The sequence below is a fragment of the Scyliorhinus canicula genome, chromosome 5 (genome assembly GCF_902713615.1).
Source record: "Scyliorhinus canicula chromosome 5, sScyCan1.1, whole genome shotgun sequence".
Classification (NCBI taxonomy): Eukaryota; Metazoa; Chordata; class Chondrichthyes; order Carcharhiniformes; family Scyliorhinidae; genus Scyliorhinus; species Scyliorhinus canicula.
Genome location: NC_052150.1, coordinates 60,144,735 through 60,161,948, shown reverse-complemented (window position 1 = coordinate 60,161,948; position 17,214 = coordinate 60,144,735). Strand labels below are relative to the sequence as shown.

The 17,214-nt window shown below is 46.9% G+C and overlaps 1 protein-coding gene across 1 annotated transcript in view; it reads right to left on the bottom strand.

The window, feature by feature from the left end:
* Nucleotides 1–17,214, bottom strand: part of gcm2 (glial cells missing transcription factor 2) — an 80,319-nt gene that overhangs the window by 17,264 nt on the left and 45,841 nt on the right. The window lies entirely within an intron of this gene.

Here is a 17,214-nt window from a genome sequence, read left to right as displayed (position 1 = left end):
CCTCCACTTCCCATTTCTGGTCTTTCCAGCAGCAACCCGGTGTCCCTCCCTAACCCCCCCCCCCCCCCCCCCCCCCCCCCCCCCCCCCCCCCCCCCACCCCCCCCCCCCCCCCCCCCCCCATGCTAGGACCCCTCCTAGCCGCGATGTACCCTCCATCGTACTCCCGTAAGTCAGCTGGTTTACGCTGACCCGGCTGCTCCTGCCACACTCCGACTCCCCCCGGCTCGGGGGGAGGGCCTCCCCCCCCTTGCCACTCCTCCCTGGCCCCACTCCAACGCGGGAAAGGTCGCCATTGCTAGCCACGCCCCGCACTCCTCCCCTCCCCCCTCCTCTGCCCCGCGCGCGGGAAAACAGAGGAAAGCCCGCGCTTTCGCCCTGCCACACCCCACCCCGCCATCTTCAGTTCCACCCCCGTCCCCGTCCATGCCTGTAAAGAACCCCCCCTAGGAGCCCATATCCCCGATCTGCTCTCCCCCCCGTCCCGCCTCCCCAACTTAACATTATAAATAACAGATAGATAACAAATAACAATGTACTTAACAGTCGCCCTCTACCAAACAGTATAAATAACCATAAATAACCATGAATAACCACAATAACAATAGCTAAGGGAAGTTGGCAAAGGGGGGAAAAAACATCAGAAGAAAAAAAACCCAAAGCAAGAGTTCAAGATCCAAACAAGGAAAGAAGAAAAAAAAAAGGGAAACCGTTCCAATAAGAGTTGCCCAGTTCCGACCCAGCCGAGAAAAAAAAAAACCGCTTGTTCAGCTGAAAGTACCCGAGCGGCTACGGCCGCCAAGTATCCCCTGGGTCTAATTCGAGTCCAGTTTCTCTTCCTGTACAAAGGCCCACGCCTCCTCTGGGGACTCAAAATAGTGGTGTTGGTTCCTGTAGGTGACCCACAAGCGCGCTGGCTGCAGCATTCCGAACCTGATCCGTTTTGCATGTAGCACCGCCTTCGTCCGGTTGTACCGGGCCCGCCGCTTAGCCACCTCCGCACTCCAGTCCTGGTAGACCCTCACCGTCGAATTCTCCCACTTACTGCTCCTTTCCCTCTTGGCCCACTCCAGCACTCTCTCACGATCGCTGAGTCGCTGGAACCGCACCAGCACCGCCCTCGGGGGCTCATTTGCTCTTGGCTTCCTAGCCATGACCCTGTAGGCCTCTTCCAGCTCCAGGGGCGAAGGGACGGCCCCTGCCCCCATCAGGGAGCTCAGCATTTCTGCTACGTATCCCGGGAGGTCTGACCCCTCCAGGCCTTCTGCCAGGCCCAAGATCCTCAGGTTCTTCCGCCTCATTCGGGTATCCAGCTCCTCAAAACGGCTCTGCCATTTCAGGTGGAGTGCCTCGTGCACCTCTACCTTTCCCACGAGGACCGTGGCCTCCTCCTCCCTCACCGTCATCTCCTGCTGCAGCTCCCGAATCGACGCCTCTTGGGTCGCCTGGGCTCCCATCAGCCTGGTGGTCGTCGCATTCATTGACTCCAAGAGCTCCATTTTCAGCTCCGTAAAGAAGCGCAGGAGAGCGGCCTGCTGCTCCTCCGCCCATTTCCTCCATTCCTCGGGTGCGCCACCGGCCGCCATTTTGGTCTTTTTCCCCCGCTTTTTTTGGGGAGCTGCTGTTGCTTTTTTTACCACCCCACTCCGGGTACCGACCATAAAGTTGGTCTGGTTCTCCTCAGGGAGCCTTCCCCCACCGGGATTTGTCCTTACAGCGCCGTTGGGGCCCTCCAATCGGCCCGAAAACACCTTTGTAGCAGGAGCCGCCAAACGTGCGACTTAGCTGGTCATAGCCGCAACCGGAAGTCCACAGCACAACATAGCTAAATGTGAAGTTGAGTGTGATAAACAGAATGGGAGAGTAGTATTTAAATGGGGATATATTGAGTTGCGTGAATGTACAAAGGAATCTGGGGATGGGATTCTCACGTACCCGGCGGGGCAGGGGGCCCCGGCGGGACGGAGTGGCGTGAACCACTCCGGCGTTGGCCCGCCCCAAAGGTGTGGAATCCTCTTCACCTTCAGGGGCTAGGCCAGTGCCGGAGTGATTTGCACCACGCCGGCTGGCGTGGACGGCCTTTGGCGCTGCGCCAGCCAGGGCCGAAGGGACTCTGCTGGCTGCCGCGGGTCCGCGCATGCGCGGGAGTGTCAGCAGCTGCTGACGTAATTGCCGCGCATGTGCGGGGGGGGGGGTTCACCTTTGCGCCAGCCACCTCGGGGACCATACGGCCGGCGCATAGGAAAAGAGTGCCCCCACGGCACAGGCCCGCCCGCAGATCGGCGGGCCCCACCGGTAAGGGACCTAGTCTAATTTATGCTGGTGGGACCTGCGTAGAATGGGCAGGACTTCAGCTCGTTGAGGGTCGGAGAATCGCCGAGGGGGCCGCTGCGAGCGGACGCCAACCGGCGTGGCGCGATTCCCGCCCCCGCTGAATCTCCGGCGCCGGAGAATTCGGCGGCCGGCGGGGCAGGATTCACGCCGCCCCCCCAGCAATTCTCCGACGCCCACTACCCTCTGTGTTAAAAACTTGCCTCATACATCTCCTCTAAACCTTGCCCCTCACACCTTAAACCTATGCCTCCTAGTAATTGACCCCTCTACCAGGTTGCACGTTCACCCCTGTTTCCGTGGGTTTCGCCCCCACAACCCAGGGATGTGCAGGGATGGTGGATTAGCCACGATAAATTGCCCCTACACTTTCCCCAAATCCTTGTTTCCTTTACTGATTAAATATCTGTCTATCTCAGCCTTGAACATACTTAATGACCCAGCTTCTACACCTCTCTGTGGTAAAGAATTCCACAGATTCACTACCCTCTGAGAGAAGAAATTCCTCCTCATCTCTGTCTTAAATGGCCAATCCCTTACTCTAAGATTATGACCTCTGGTCCTAGACCCTCCCACAAGATGAAACATCGGCTCAGCATCTACCCTGCCAAGCCCCCTGAGAATCCTTTATGTCTCAGTAAGGTCACTTCTTATTCTACTCGAGAATTTACCCAACGTCTCCTCATACAAAAAGCTCTCCATACCCGGGGTCAACCTAGTTAACCTTCTCTGGACTGCCTCCAATGCCAATAAATCTTTCCTCAAATAAGTGGACTAAAAGGGTTCACAGTGTTCCAGATGAGGTCTAATTAGTACCTTGTACAATTTTAGTATGGCTTTCCTATATTTATATTCCATTCCCTTTGAAATAAAGGCCAGGATGTATGAGCTCAGAAGTAAAGATATCTTACGGCAGATGTATAGATCCTTGGTGAGGCCACACCGTGAGTATTGTGTGCAGTTTTGGTCTCCCTACCTAAGAAAGGATATATTTGCCATAGAGGGGGTGCAACGGAGGTTCACTGGATTGATACTGGGGTTGGCGGGACTGTCCTTTGAGGGGAGATTGGTTTGACTGGGCCTGTATTCACTAAGATTTAGGTGGATGAGAGATCTCTGATTGAAATGTATAACATTCTAACCGGGTTGGAAAGACTAGATGGAGACAGGATGTTTTCCCTGGTTGAGGAATCTAGAGCAGTTTCAGGATACGTGTTAGCAGGTTTAGCAGACTTCAAAGGACAAATCTGCAGGCCCAAATGGGCGGAATTCTCTGATAATGAGGCTATGTCTCCACGTCTGTGAGAAAACAGGCAAAATCACTCTGGACTTTCCTGGAGAAAGAGCCCCGGGGTAGTCCTTGCAGTTCCAGTTGCTGATACGGGGCCCATCACTTCCGGACGCGGGTCCACACATGTGTGTGGCGGCCCCACACAACATGGCAGACCCAAAATGCGGGCCAGCCCCGACAATAGAGCCCCCCCCCCCCCCCCCCACAGATCGCGCGCGCCCGCCGATCAGTGGCCCCCAATCATGAGCCCGGCCATCCTGGAGGCCCCACCCCCCGTGACGGATCCCCCCCTCCCCTACCAGGGTGGCCGCGGACTGAGTCCGCAGCCGCCACTCTGAGTGCCCGTCGGGGTGGAACCATGAGTGAACCACGACATTCTTCCGCTGGAGAATCACAGGAAGGCATTGGACTCGATCGTGGGTCTGACGTCCCATTCTCCACCCCCGCGCCTGGCGCGATTGCGGTGCGGAAGCTCAGAGAATCCCGGCCATGACATATTCCAGGCTTTTGAGAGATGAAAAGGAAGAGATATAAGGGGCACTGACAGTAACTTTCAATTCGCCTCTGGTCACAATTGAGGCGTCATAGGGCTGAAGCACTGCCAATGTTGTCCCATTATTAAAAAGGGAAGTGGGAAAGTAACTAAAATGATTTCTGAGGGACAGAATATATCTTCACTTGGATAGACAAGGATCAATCAGAGGATAGTCAGCATGGATTTGTCAAGAGAATGTCATGTTTGACAAATTTAATTGAATTTTTTGAGGAGATAACCGGAAGTTTTGGTAAGGTCCCCTCATAGCAGACTAGTCAAGAACGTAAGGACCCATTGGATCCAAAACAAAGTGACACATTGGATCTAAGGCAGAAAGCAGAGGGTGATGGTATAGTGATGTTTCTCTGACTGGAAGCGTGTTCTTGGTGGGGTTCCGCAGGACTCGTGATGGGGCCCTTCTTACTTGTGGTGAATATTAATGATTCGGACTTGAAGGTGGGAGCTGTGATCAAAATGTTTGTGGAGACATGAAACTTGGTAGGATGGTAGGTAGTGAGGATAGCCATTGACTGCAGGAGGATATCAATGGACTGGTCAGGTGGGCAGGGCAGTGGAAAATTTAATTCAATCAAAAAGGTAGGACATAATGTACTTGGGAGGGCTAACAAGACAAAGGATTACACTATGACTGATAGGACCCTGGAAAGTAGTAAAGATCAGAAGGACCTTGGAGTGCATATCTACAGATTTCTGAAGGTGTCAGGATAGATAGATAAGGTGGTTAAGAAGGCATATGAGATACTTGCCTATGTTAGCTGAGGTATAGAATACAAGAGCAGGCAGTCACGTCTGCTGTTAAGACCACAACTGGAGTACTGTGTGCAATTCTGGTCATCAGGTTATAGAAAGGATGTGTTTACACTGGAGAGGGTGCAGAGGAGATTTACCGGGATGTTGGCTGCGTTGGAAGTTCTGAGCTATGAGGTGTGATTGGAATGTCCGGGGCTGTTTTCCTTGGAGAAGTAAGGGTTTAGAGCGGACATGATAGAGGTGTTTAAGATTATGAGGGGCATAAATAGGGTGGATAGGAAGGCACCTTTTCCATGCAGAAGGGTCAATAACCAGGGGGCATAGATTCAAAGTAAGAGGCAGAAGGCGAAGAGGAGAGTTGAGGAAAAACATTAGTGGGAGTCTGGAACTCACTGCCTGAAAGGGTGATTGAATCAGAAACACTTGTAACATTTAAGAAGTATTTTGATATTCACTTTCATTGCCATAACCTCCAAGGTTATGGGCCAAGCCCCGGAAAATTGAATTAGTGTCGTCAGATCTTTGTTGACCGGCTCGGTACGATGGGCTGAATGATCTCTTTCTGTGCTGTAAATGCCTTTGAATCTATGAAAACACTCCCCAAAATAGATTATCTGATCATTTAGCTATTTTTATGTCAATGGAAATTTGCATGCACAGATTTACAGCTGTATTTTCTTACATGGCAATAATAACTACATTTCAACAATAATTAACTGGCTTTGAAGTCATGTGGGATGTCATGAAAGGTCAGCTTTGAATTCCAGTTATTTCACTGGGCAGTCTGATCATAAATGTTCTCTCAGGGGCTGGTTTAGCTCACAGGGGCTGGTTTAGCTCACAAGGCTAAATCGCAGGCTTACCAAGCAGGCCAGCAGCACGGTTCAATTCCCGTACCAGCCTCCCCGGACATGCGCCGGAATGTGGCGACTAGGGGCTTTTCACAGTAACTTCATTGAAGCCTACTCGTGACAATAAGCGATTTTCATTTCATTTTCATTTCATTACAGTTTACTGGTTGTCATGAAGTCATGGTTGAATGCTGCTTCTGTTTGTTGAAGTACAGTTGATACTTACCTGAATGTACTTCACATGAATACAGGGATGGCAGTACATCAATGCCAGTAAACACGTGAAGCAGGTCTCAATCTGGCTTCTCAGTGTAGTTATTTTTTTGATGGTATGTGGGTGTCACAGTCTAGGCCAGAATTTTTATTGCCCATCCTCCATTGGTGATGAGCCTCATTCTTGAACTGCTGCAGTCCATGTTCTGTAGGTACACCAACAGGGCTGTTGGGGAGGGAGTTCCAGAATTTTGACCCAGCAATTGTGAAGGAAGGGCAATGTAGTTCCAAGCCACGATGGTGTTACGGTTTGGAGGAGAGCTTGCAGATGGTGGTGTTCCCATGCATCTGCTCCATTTTCCTTCTAGGTGGTAGAGGTCATGGGTTTGGAAGGTGCTTTCGACGGAGCCTTGGTGAGTGCACAGAAATCAATCTTACATCATTGATAATTTGTATTGCTGCATTATAACTCCAGTGTCTCGGTCGTCTACCAGAAGGATTGATAGGAATTTTTGTAATGTTATGGAAGAATTGATAATCACATTGTTGGTCACACCCAATGGGGATGCCTTGAACACGTGTCCAATCATGAAGTAAACTTTTGTCTTTTGTTCACTTGATCTCGAGATTTTTATCCACAATGCCTAAATTCCCAATATCTGATCCCAATGTAAATGCAATGTAATGGATTTTTCAGTAAAGGCAACAATGAGGCGATCAGTGCTCATTGTTGTTAAAATGTCAATTGGAAAGCAACTTCCAGGGACCCTACAGATGCAGTTAAACATGAAGATCTGGAAGTTGCTTTCCAGGTTGCCCTGCTCCTCCAGAAACTTCATTATACCCACCTCACGAACACTTGGCATGGCATGTAGTTACAGTACTGGCATAATATCATATTTACTAAACTAAGCTAAAAGGTTAAAGCTTGTCCATTAAAGCGTAAGTTCTTTAGAAACTAGCAAACAACCAATATGCCACTGAAAATAACTTCTGCAAAACTGAAGTTTCATTCCTTCAAACTGGAGATTTGGTGAATTTTTAAAAGATTTGGTAGAATGATAGAAGACCCGACAGCCCATCTTATCTGTGCCAGTCTTTGAAAGAGCCATCCGTGGGGGATGGTAGCAGAGTAATATTACTTGTCTAGTAATCCAGAGGCTTGGATCATGCTCCAGAGACATGAGCACAAATCACACCATAGCAACTGAGGGAATTTATAATAGTTAATTATATTCAGTTAATTAATGAACCTGTAATATAAGCCTCATTAATCAATATGAAATGATTGCATTGTCACTGAAAATCCACCTGGCTCATTCATGCCTTTCAGGGGAGGAAATCTGTCAATCTTACCTTATCTGGTCGATGTTTGACTCCACTCTCCAACCACATAAATTACTCTTAAATGCCTTTTGAAATGCACCAACAAGACACTCATTTATATCAAACTACTGCAGAGAAAAGGAAGCGGAATTCAATGCCCTCTCCCATGGTACATTTGGAGGCGGTGGGGTTTTTAAACTGGGTGGGAGGGTGTTGGGTGGGACCCTTCCACCTTCCTGCCTCTGCTCCAGTAAAGTTTGCTACATCCAAGCATACGGATTAGGAGCAGGAATTGGCCACTCAACCCTTCAGGCCTGCTGACCCCTTAATTTTAAACAGTGACCCCTAGTTCTAGATTCTATGACAAGAAGAAACATCCTCTCCACATCCACCCTGTCAATTTCATCAGGATCTTAAAGCTTTCGATCAAGTCAACTCTAAACACTAGTGTATACAAAACTAACTCTCCAACCTTTTCTCATAGGACAACCCACTGATTCCTGGAATTAGTCAAGTACATCTTCACTGAACTGCTTCCAACATAGTTATATATTTTCTTCAATAAGGAGACCAATACTGTAAAGAATACTCCAGATGTGGTCTCACTAATGCACTATACAACTGAAGCATCAATTCCCTACTTTTGTAATCAATTTTCCTCATAATAAACAATAACATTCTATGAGCTTTCCTAATTATTTTCTGTACCGGTATAGCAGCCTTTTGTTATTCACTGGAACACCCAGATCCCTCTGCACCTCAGAGGCCTGAAATCCCTCACTGTTTAGATACTAAATTTTGCTTTTAAACTTCCTGTCAAAATGGACAATTTCATAGTTTCATAGAATTTACAGTGCAGAAGGAGGCCATTCGGCCCATCGAGTCTGCACCGGCTCTTGGAAAGAGCACCCTACCCAAGCCCATACCTCCACCCTATCCCCATAACCCAGTAACCCCACCTAACACTAAGGGCAATTTGGACCCTGAGGGCAATTTATCATGGCCAATTCACCTAACCTGCACTTCTTTGGACTGTGGGAGGAAACCGGAGCACCCGGAGGAAACCCACGCACACACGGGGAGAACGTGCAGACTCCACACAGACCCAAGCCGGGATTCGAACCTGGGACCCTGGAGCTGTGAAGCATTTGTGCTAACCACTATGCTACTGTGCTGCCCTAAAATTATACTCCATTTGCTAGATTTTTGCCCACTCACTTTACCTATCTATGTCCCTTTATAGCCTCCTTACTCCCTTGCCACAATTTACCTTCCTATTATCTTTGCAGCATGAGCAAATTTAGCGACCATTAAGGAGTGTGCCCTTTCAGTCCATGTTATCACCTCGGGGGCTGTCACACAGAAGTGTGTGAACGTCAACCAATGGGGAAAATTACAGGGCCGTGGGAGTGGGTGCTATAGGAATGTCCCTTTAAGAAATGTTTATCTTCTCAAATGGCTGCAGTGATGTCATTGTGTAGTGGAGCTGGGTGGTGGCTCTGGTTTTTACTTTTGTTTTGAGCTGGAAGCTGTTTGTGGCTTTGAGTTTTACTTTTGATTTAGACAGTTGGAAGCTGTATTCAGACTACAAGTCTCTCTCTCTGCATGTTAAAAAGGTTTCTCCAGATCACTTGATAACTTCAAAGTAATACCTGTTTTCTGAAAGGAATTCAAACCGACATGTTTTATGAAAAAAGGGTTTTCTGATTTATGGACGTTGTTACGTGAGTGAAACAGGAAAGGGAAGTTATTAAGGGTTAAATATAGAGTACTGTAGCTGTGAGGGGTATTTATGTTTGTGGTTGATAAAAAAATGTTTACTGTGTGTTTATAAAATGTTAACTGAATTTGTAGAATAAACTTTGTATTGCTTAAAAGTGCTTAAGGCCTTGTTAAATAACACCTGGAAGGTAGGCCCCTATGCTCCTCATAACCAAAATATATAAACAGTTGTGGATCAGGTGAACTCCATGATACGCTTTGGGGCTCTCTAAACCCCGGCCCATAACAAATTGGGGGCTTGTCCGGGATAAAAGTCTATCGTTCGTGATTGGGTTGGCTGAGTGAACTTAAAGACAGTGTGGGGTGAGCATATTTGTGTTTGCTTTTCAGGTGTGGTATTCCAATTTAAGTAGGGAGTGTGTTGTGGACTAATGGCTCTTTCGGAGGCTCAGAAGTTTTTGGGAGTGGAAAAGGTCACACGCAGTACCTTATGGACAGAGACTAAAAAAAGACTTTTAGATTTGGAAAAAACATTGCCATTAACATTACCTCACAATATATGAAAAGAAGAGGTAATTGAGGCAGTAGCTGAGCATTTAAAATTGCCTGAGACACAGTCAGAATCATTAAAAATGGCAAGAATTAATTTACAGATCAAGCAACTTGAACATGAAAAAGAATTAAAACAGCATGAATATGAAATGAGGGAAAAGGAAAGAATAGCCCTAACAGAACAAAAAGAGAAAGTAAGGGAGATGCAGATCAGGGAAAAAGATAAAGAGAGAGAAAAGGATAGAGAGGAAAAAGTAAAAGAGAGAGAAAGAGATAGAGAGGAAAAAGAAAAGGAGAAGGGAAAAAGAGAGAGATTTTGAACTTCAGAAAATGGCCATGAAACATGACAGTCAGTTAAAATTGACGGATGTAAGGAGAAATATACAGTATGAGGATAGTGATGAGGATTGTGAGCATGAACGGCATAGTCAAAGGCTTGGTGGGGATCTATTTAAATATGTCCAAGCATTGCTACAGTTTGATGAGAAGGATATAGAAGTCTTTTTCATTTCATTTAAGAAGGTAGCGAAACAAATAAAATGGCCACAGGGCATGTGGGTATTACTGATTCAAACAAAGTTGGTAGGTCAAGCTACCACTGTTGAGGAGGTTTTAAACTAATGTGGCAGGGGGACGGGAACCAGATTAGGAAGTTAGAGGTCAGGAAAGAGACAGCAACTAAAGCCAGTAAGGTACTAGATAATAAACTCAATGTGGCTAAGGGGAAGAGTAGACAGGGAAGAGATAATGAACGCAAAGGGACAGGTGGTCTGAGGTGCATTTGTTTTAATGCGAGAAGTATAGCAGGTAAGGCAGATGAATTTAGGGTTTGGATTAGTACCTGGGAATATGATGTTATTGGTATTACTGAGACTTGGTTGAGGGAAGGGCAAGACTGGCAACTAAATATCCCAGGGCATAGATGCTTCAGGAGCGATAGAGAGGGAGGTAAAAGGGGTGGAGGAGTTCCATTACTGGTCAGAGATGATATCACAGCTGTGATTAAGGAGGGCACGATGGAGGATTCGAGCACTGAGGCAATATGGGTAGAGCTAAGAAATAGGAAGGGTGCAGTAACATTGTTGGGACTTTACTACAGGCCTCCCAAAAGCGAGCGTGAAGTAGAGGTACAAATATGTAGACAGATTATAGAAAAATGTAGAAGCAATAGGGTGGTTGTGATGGGAGATTTTAACTTCCCAACATTGAATGGGACTCATGTAGTATTGAAGGCGTAGATGGAGCAGAATTTGTAAGGAGCATCCAGGGGAGTTTTTTAGAGCAATATGTAAACAGTCCAACTCGGGAAGGAGCCATACTGGACCTGGTATTGGGAAATGATCCCGGCCAGGTGGTTGAAGTTTCAGTCGGTGATTACTTTGGGAATAGCGATCACAATTCCGTAAGTTTTTGAATACTCAGGAACAAAGACGAGTGTGGTCCTGAAGGAAGAGTGCTAAATTGGGGAAAGGCAGAGTATAACAAAATTCGGCAGGAGCTAGGGAATGTGGATTGGGAGCAACTGATTAAGGGTAAATCCACATTTGAAATGTGGGAGTCTTTTAAGGAAAGGTTGATTAGAGTGCAGGACAGACATGTCCCTGTGAAAATGAGGGATACAAATGGCAAGATTAGGAAACCATGGATGACGGGTGGAATTGTGAGACTTGCTAAGATGAAAAAGGAAGCATGCATAAGATCTAGGTGACTTACAACTGATGACTTTGGAGGAATATCGGGAGCATAGATGATTTGGAGTTGGGGACCAAGGGCAATGTGTCCAAGTTTGCAGACAACACTAAGATGAGTGGTAAAGCAAAAAGTACAAAGGATACCGGAAGTCTGCAGAGGGATTTGGATAGGTTAAGTGAATGGGCTAGGGTCTGGAAGATGGAATACAATGTTGACAAATGTGAGGTTATCCAGTTTGGTAGGAATAAGAGCAAAAGGGATTATTATTTAAATGATAAAATATTAAAACATGCTGCTGTGCAGAGAGACCTGGGTGTGCTCGTGCATGAGTCGCAAAAAGTTGGTTTACAGGTGCAACAGGTGATTAAGAAGGCAAATGGAATTTTGTCCTTCATTGCTAGAGGGATGGAGTTTAAGACTAGGGAGGTTATGCTGCAATTGTATAAGGTGCTGGTGAGGCCACACCTGGAGTATTGTGTTCAGTTTTGGTATCCTTACCTGAGAAAGGACGTACTAGCACTGGAGGGTGTGCAGAGGAGATTCACAAGGTTAATCCCAGAGCTGAAGGGGTTGGATTACGAGGAGAGGTTCAGTAGACTGGGACTGTACTCGTTGGAATTTAGAAGGATGAGGGGGGATCTTATAGAAACATATAAAATTATGAAGGGAATAGATAGGATAGATGCGGGCAGGTTGTTTCTACTGGCGGGTGAAAGCAGAAATATGGGCCATAGCCTCAAAATAAGGGGAAGTAGATTTAGGACTGAGTTTAGGAGGAACTTCTTCACCCAAAGGGTTATGAATCTATGGAATTCCTTGCCCAGTGAAGCAGTTGAGGCTCCTTCATTAAATGTTTTTAAGATAAAGACAGATAGTTTTTTGAAGAATAAAGGGATTAAGGGTTATGGTGTTCAGGCCGGAAAGTAGAGCTGAGTCCGCAGAAGATCAGCCGTGATCTCATTGAATGGTGGAGCGGGCTTGAGGGGCCATATGGCCTACTCCTGCTCCTAGTTCTTATGCTCTTATGTCGGACAAATCTCAAACGCACAATAAAGTGGGCTAAAAGGGGTCAGGAAATATCTTTGGCTAAAAGGGTTATGGAAAATCCCAAAGCCTTTTATTCGTATGTAAGGAGCAAGAGGGTAACTAGAGAAAGGATTGGTCCACTCAAAGATAAAAGAGGGAATTTATGTGTGGGCTCAGAGGAAATGGGTGAGATTCTTAATGAGTACTTTGCATCGGTATTCACCAAGGAGAGGGGCATGACAGATGTTGAGGTTAGGGATGGATGTTTAAATACTCTAGGTCAAGTTGTCATACGGAAGGGGGAAGTTTTGGGTATTCTAAAAGGCATTAAGGTGGACAAGTTCCCAGATCCAGATGGGATCTATTCCAGGTTACTGAGGGAAGCAAGGGACAAAATAGCTGGGGCCTTTACAGATATCTTTTCAGCATCCTTGAGCACGGGTGAGGTCCCGGAGGACTGGAGAATTGCTAATGTTGTCCCTTTGTTTAAGAAGGGTAGCAGGGATAATCCAGGGAATTATAGACCTGTGAGCTTGACGTCAGTGGTAGGCAAACTGTTGGAGAAGATACTGAGGGATAGGATCTATTCACATTTGGAAGAAAATAGACTTATCAGTGATAGGCAGCATGGTTTTGTGCAGGGAAGGTCATGTCTTACAAACCTAATAGAATTCTTTGAGAAAGTGACAAAGTTAATTGATGAGGGAAGGGCTGTAGATGTCATATACATGGACTTCAGTAAGGCGTTTGATAAAGTTTCCCATGGCAGGTTGATGGAAAAAGTGAAGTCGTATTGGGTTCAGGGTGTACCCAGGGGCTGGTTTAGCTCACTGGGCTAAATCACTGGCTTTTAAAGCAGACCAAGCAGGTCAGCAGCACGGTTCGATTCCCGTACCAGCCTCCCCGGACAGGCGCCGGAATGTGGCAACTAGGGGCTTTTCACAGTAACTTCATTGAAGCCTACTCATGACAATAAGCGATTTTCATTTCATTTCATACTAGCTAGATGGATAAAGAACTGGCTGGGCAACAGGAGACAGAAAGTAGTGGTGGAAGGGAGTGTCTCAAAATGGAGAAAGGTGATTAGTGGTGTTCTCAGGGATCTGTGCTCGGACCACTGTTGTTTGTGATATACATAAATGATCTGGACGAAGGTATAGGTGGTGTGATTAGCAAGTTTGCAGATGACACTAAGATTGGTGGAGTTGCAGATAGCGAGGAGGACTGTCAGAGAATACAACAAAATATAGATAGATTGGAAATTTGGGCAGAGAAATGGCAGACTGAGTTCAATCCAGGCAAATGCGAAGTGGAACATTTTGGAAGATCTAATTCAAGAGCAGAATATACAGTCAATGGAAGAGTCCTGGGAAAATTGATGTACAGAGAGATCTGGGAGTTCAGGTCCATTGTACTCTGAAGGTGGCAACGCAGTTCGATAGAATGGTCAAGAAGGCATACAGCATGCATGCCTTCATCGGACGGGGCATTGAGTACAAGAGTCGGCAGGTCATGTTACAGTTGTATACGACCATGGTTAGGCCCCATTTGGAATACTGCGTGCAGTTCTGGTCGCCACATTACCAGAAGGATGTGGATGCTTTAGAGAGGGTGCAGAGGAGGTTCACCAGGATGTTGCCTGGTATGGAGGGTGCTCGTTTTGAAGAAAGGTTGAGAAGATTAGGATTGTTTTTGTTGGAAAGACGGAGGTTGAGGGGGGACGGGATTGAGGTCTACAAAATTATGAGAGGTATGGACAGGGTGGATAGCAACAAGCTTTTTCCAAGAGTGGGGGTGTCATTTACAAGGGATCACGATTTCAAGGTGAGAGGGGGAAAGTTTAAGGGAGATGTGTGTGGAAAGTTTTTTACGCAGAGGGTGGTGGGTGCCTGGAACGCTTAGCCAGCAGAGGTGGTAGAGGCGGGCACGATAGCATCATTTAAGATGCATCTAGACAGATATATGAACGGATAGGGAACAGAGGGAAGTAGATCCTTGGAAAATAGGCAACAGATTTAGATAAAGGATCTGGAGCGGCGCAGGCTGTAATTTTCTTTGTCCTTTGTTCTTTTTGAGCTAGTGAAGTGTTTGCATCACTATGAGAGGAGGTATCTGGGACCTATGAGGAGATGGAAAAATCCATCTTAGTTGCATATGAACTAGTGCCTAAAGTCTACAGACAAAGGTTTAGAATTGTAAGGAAAGAACTTGGTCAAACATACATGGAGTTTGAAAGGATCAAACAGAGTAATTTTGATAGGTGGATAAGGGCTTTGAAAATAGACAAAACGTATGAAGCTCTTCAAGAAATTATACTTTTGGAGGAGTTTAAAAATTCAATTCCTGATGTAGTGAGAACTCATGTGGAAGAGCAGAGGGTTAAAACTGCGAGGTGAGCAGCAGAAATGACAGATGATTAGTTCATAAATCAAAGTTTGGTTTCCAACACCAGTTTCAGCCGCTGAGGGATAGAAACTGGGGAAAAGAGAAATACTCAAGTGGTAAAGTGCATCTGATGGGAGATAATAAGGAGAGTGTACCTCAGATTAAAAAAGAAATCCAGGAGGGTGGAAGAGAAATGAAAAGTTTCAGATGTTTTCACTGTAATAAACTAGGCCATGTAAAGTCACAGTGTTGGGGGTTGAAGTAAAGCTGATTTGGTAAAACAGGATAAGCCAGTGGGGTTTGTTAAAGTGGCAAAGGAAAGCCCAAGTGAAGCGAAGGAGGTGCAAACGATTGTACAGCCTGATCAAGAGGTGATTGATAAGAAGGTGCCAGATCTCTTTAAAGAAATGACATGTGTGGGCAAAGTTTACTCATGTGTACCAGGAGGAGTAGGCAAAGAAGACACAATTTTAAGAGATACGGGAGCTAGTCAATCTTTGATGGTAAGAGATGAGGAGTTATGTAGTTTGGGAGGAATATTGCCAGAAAAGGGGTGGAATATGTGGAATTCAGGGTGAGAAGAGTAGTGTTCCATTATATAAGGTATGGTTGGAATGTCCAGTAAAGAGTGGTGAAGTGGTAATAGAGAAACTATCTTGTCCAGGAAAAGAGTTTATCTTGGGTAACGATATAGCTGGATCGCAGGTGGGAGTGATGCCTACTGTGGTTGATAAGCCAGTGGAAAATCAAACAACAGAAGTGTTGAAGGGCGAATATCTGGGATTTTTCTGGATTGTGTAGTAACAAGGTGTAGCAATGTCACAGGTTAAAACAAGAGGAGAAATCAAAGAGTGAAGCTAATGTTGAAGTTCAATTCTCAGAAACGATTTTTGATCAGATAATTGTAAAACAATAAGAACAGGTGGAGGATTAAACGAATAGTTTTAGTTCAGGAAAATTGGCGGAGTTACAACAGAAAGATATAGAAATAAAATGGATGTATCAGAAAGTATACATGGAAGAGGAATCTGAGTGTATACCAGAATATTATTACCGTAAAAGTGATGTATTGATGAGAAAATGGAGACCTTTACAAATGCAGGCGGATGAAAAGTGGGCAGAAGTTCATCAAGTGGTATTGCCGGAGGGTATATAAAGGAGGTGTTGCGAGTAGCATAGGAGGTACCAGTAGGAGGTCACGAGGAAAATTCAAGCGAAAGTACAAAAACATTTTTATTGGCCTGGACTACATAAAGATGTAGTTAAATTTTGTCGATAATGCCACATATGTCAAGTGATAGGGAAACCTCAAGCGGTGATAAAACAAGTGCCCTTACTATCCATTCCAGCATTTGAGGAACCTTTTATTGATTGCGTCGGACCGCTTCCTGAAACAAAAAGTGGGAATCAATATCTTTTGACTATAATGGATGTGTCTACTAGGTTTCCAGAGGCCATTCCAGTATGCAATATTACAGCTAAAAAGATTGTGGAGGAGTTACTTAAATTCTTTACTAGATATGGACAACCCATAGAAATACAATCAGATCAAGGATCAAATTTTACCTCAAGGTTATTCAAAGAAGTTATGGATAGCTTAGGAATAAAACAGATGAAATTAAAAGCGTACCATCCAGAATCTCAGGGAGCATTAGAACGATGGCAGCAGACATTAAAGACAATGTTGAGGGCTTATTGTCAAGATTATCCAGAGGGACTCGACTTCCGGGCGGCGAGCGAGGAGGTCGCAGGGAGAGGGGCTCCCGCAAGCGCCAGGAAGGAACCCCCCCGACAGGCCGGACGGCGGAGGAGGAGCGGGCGGCAACGGCGGAGGAGGAGCGGGCGGCAACGGCGGAGGAGGAGCGGGCGGCAACGGCGGAGGAGCGGGCGACAACGGAGGAGCAGCGGGCGGCAGCGGCGGGCGGCAGCGGAGGAGAAGCGGAGGAGGAGCGGGCGGCAGCTGAGGAGGAGCGGGCGGCGGCGGAAGGCGGAGGCGAGGAGCGACGGCGACAGGGAGGCCCAGCAGCGGCAGGTCCAACCCCTCTCTCCCCCCCCCCCCCCCCCCCACGCGGGCCGGGAACGGTGCGGCAGCGGCGGGCCCTCTTCCCCCCCCCAAACCAGCAGCGGGACACCACCTTCCCCCCCCCAACCAGCAGCGGGGACACCAACTCTCCCCCCCCCCCCAACCAGCAGCGAGGACACCAACCCCCCCCCCCCCCCAACCAGCAGCGAGGACACCAACCCCCCCCCCCCCCCCAACCAGCAGCGAGGACACCAACCCCCCCCCCCAACCAGCAGCGGGGACACAAACCCCCCCCCCCCCCCCCAACCAGCAGCCCCACTCGCCCCTCCCCCTCCCCCCAACTGCAGTGACCACCACGTGGCAAGGACAAAGGGGGACTCTCTCTCTCTCTCCTGGGCGAGTGGAGAGAGAAAACAAAAGAAAAAAGAGACTTATATTTCTGTTCTTTCTTTTAAAATAAAAACCCAAAAGAAAACTGGTAAAGAGAAAAGGGGTGAA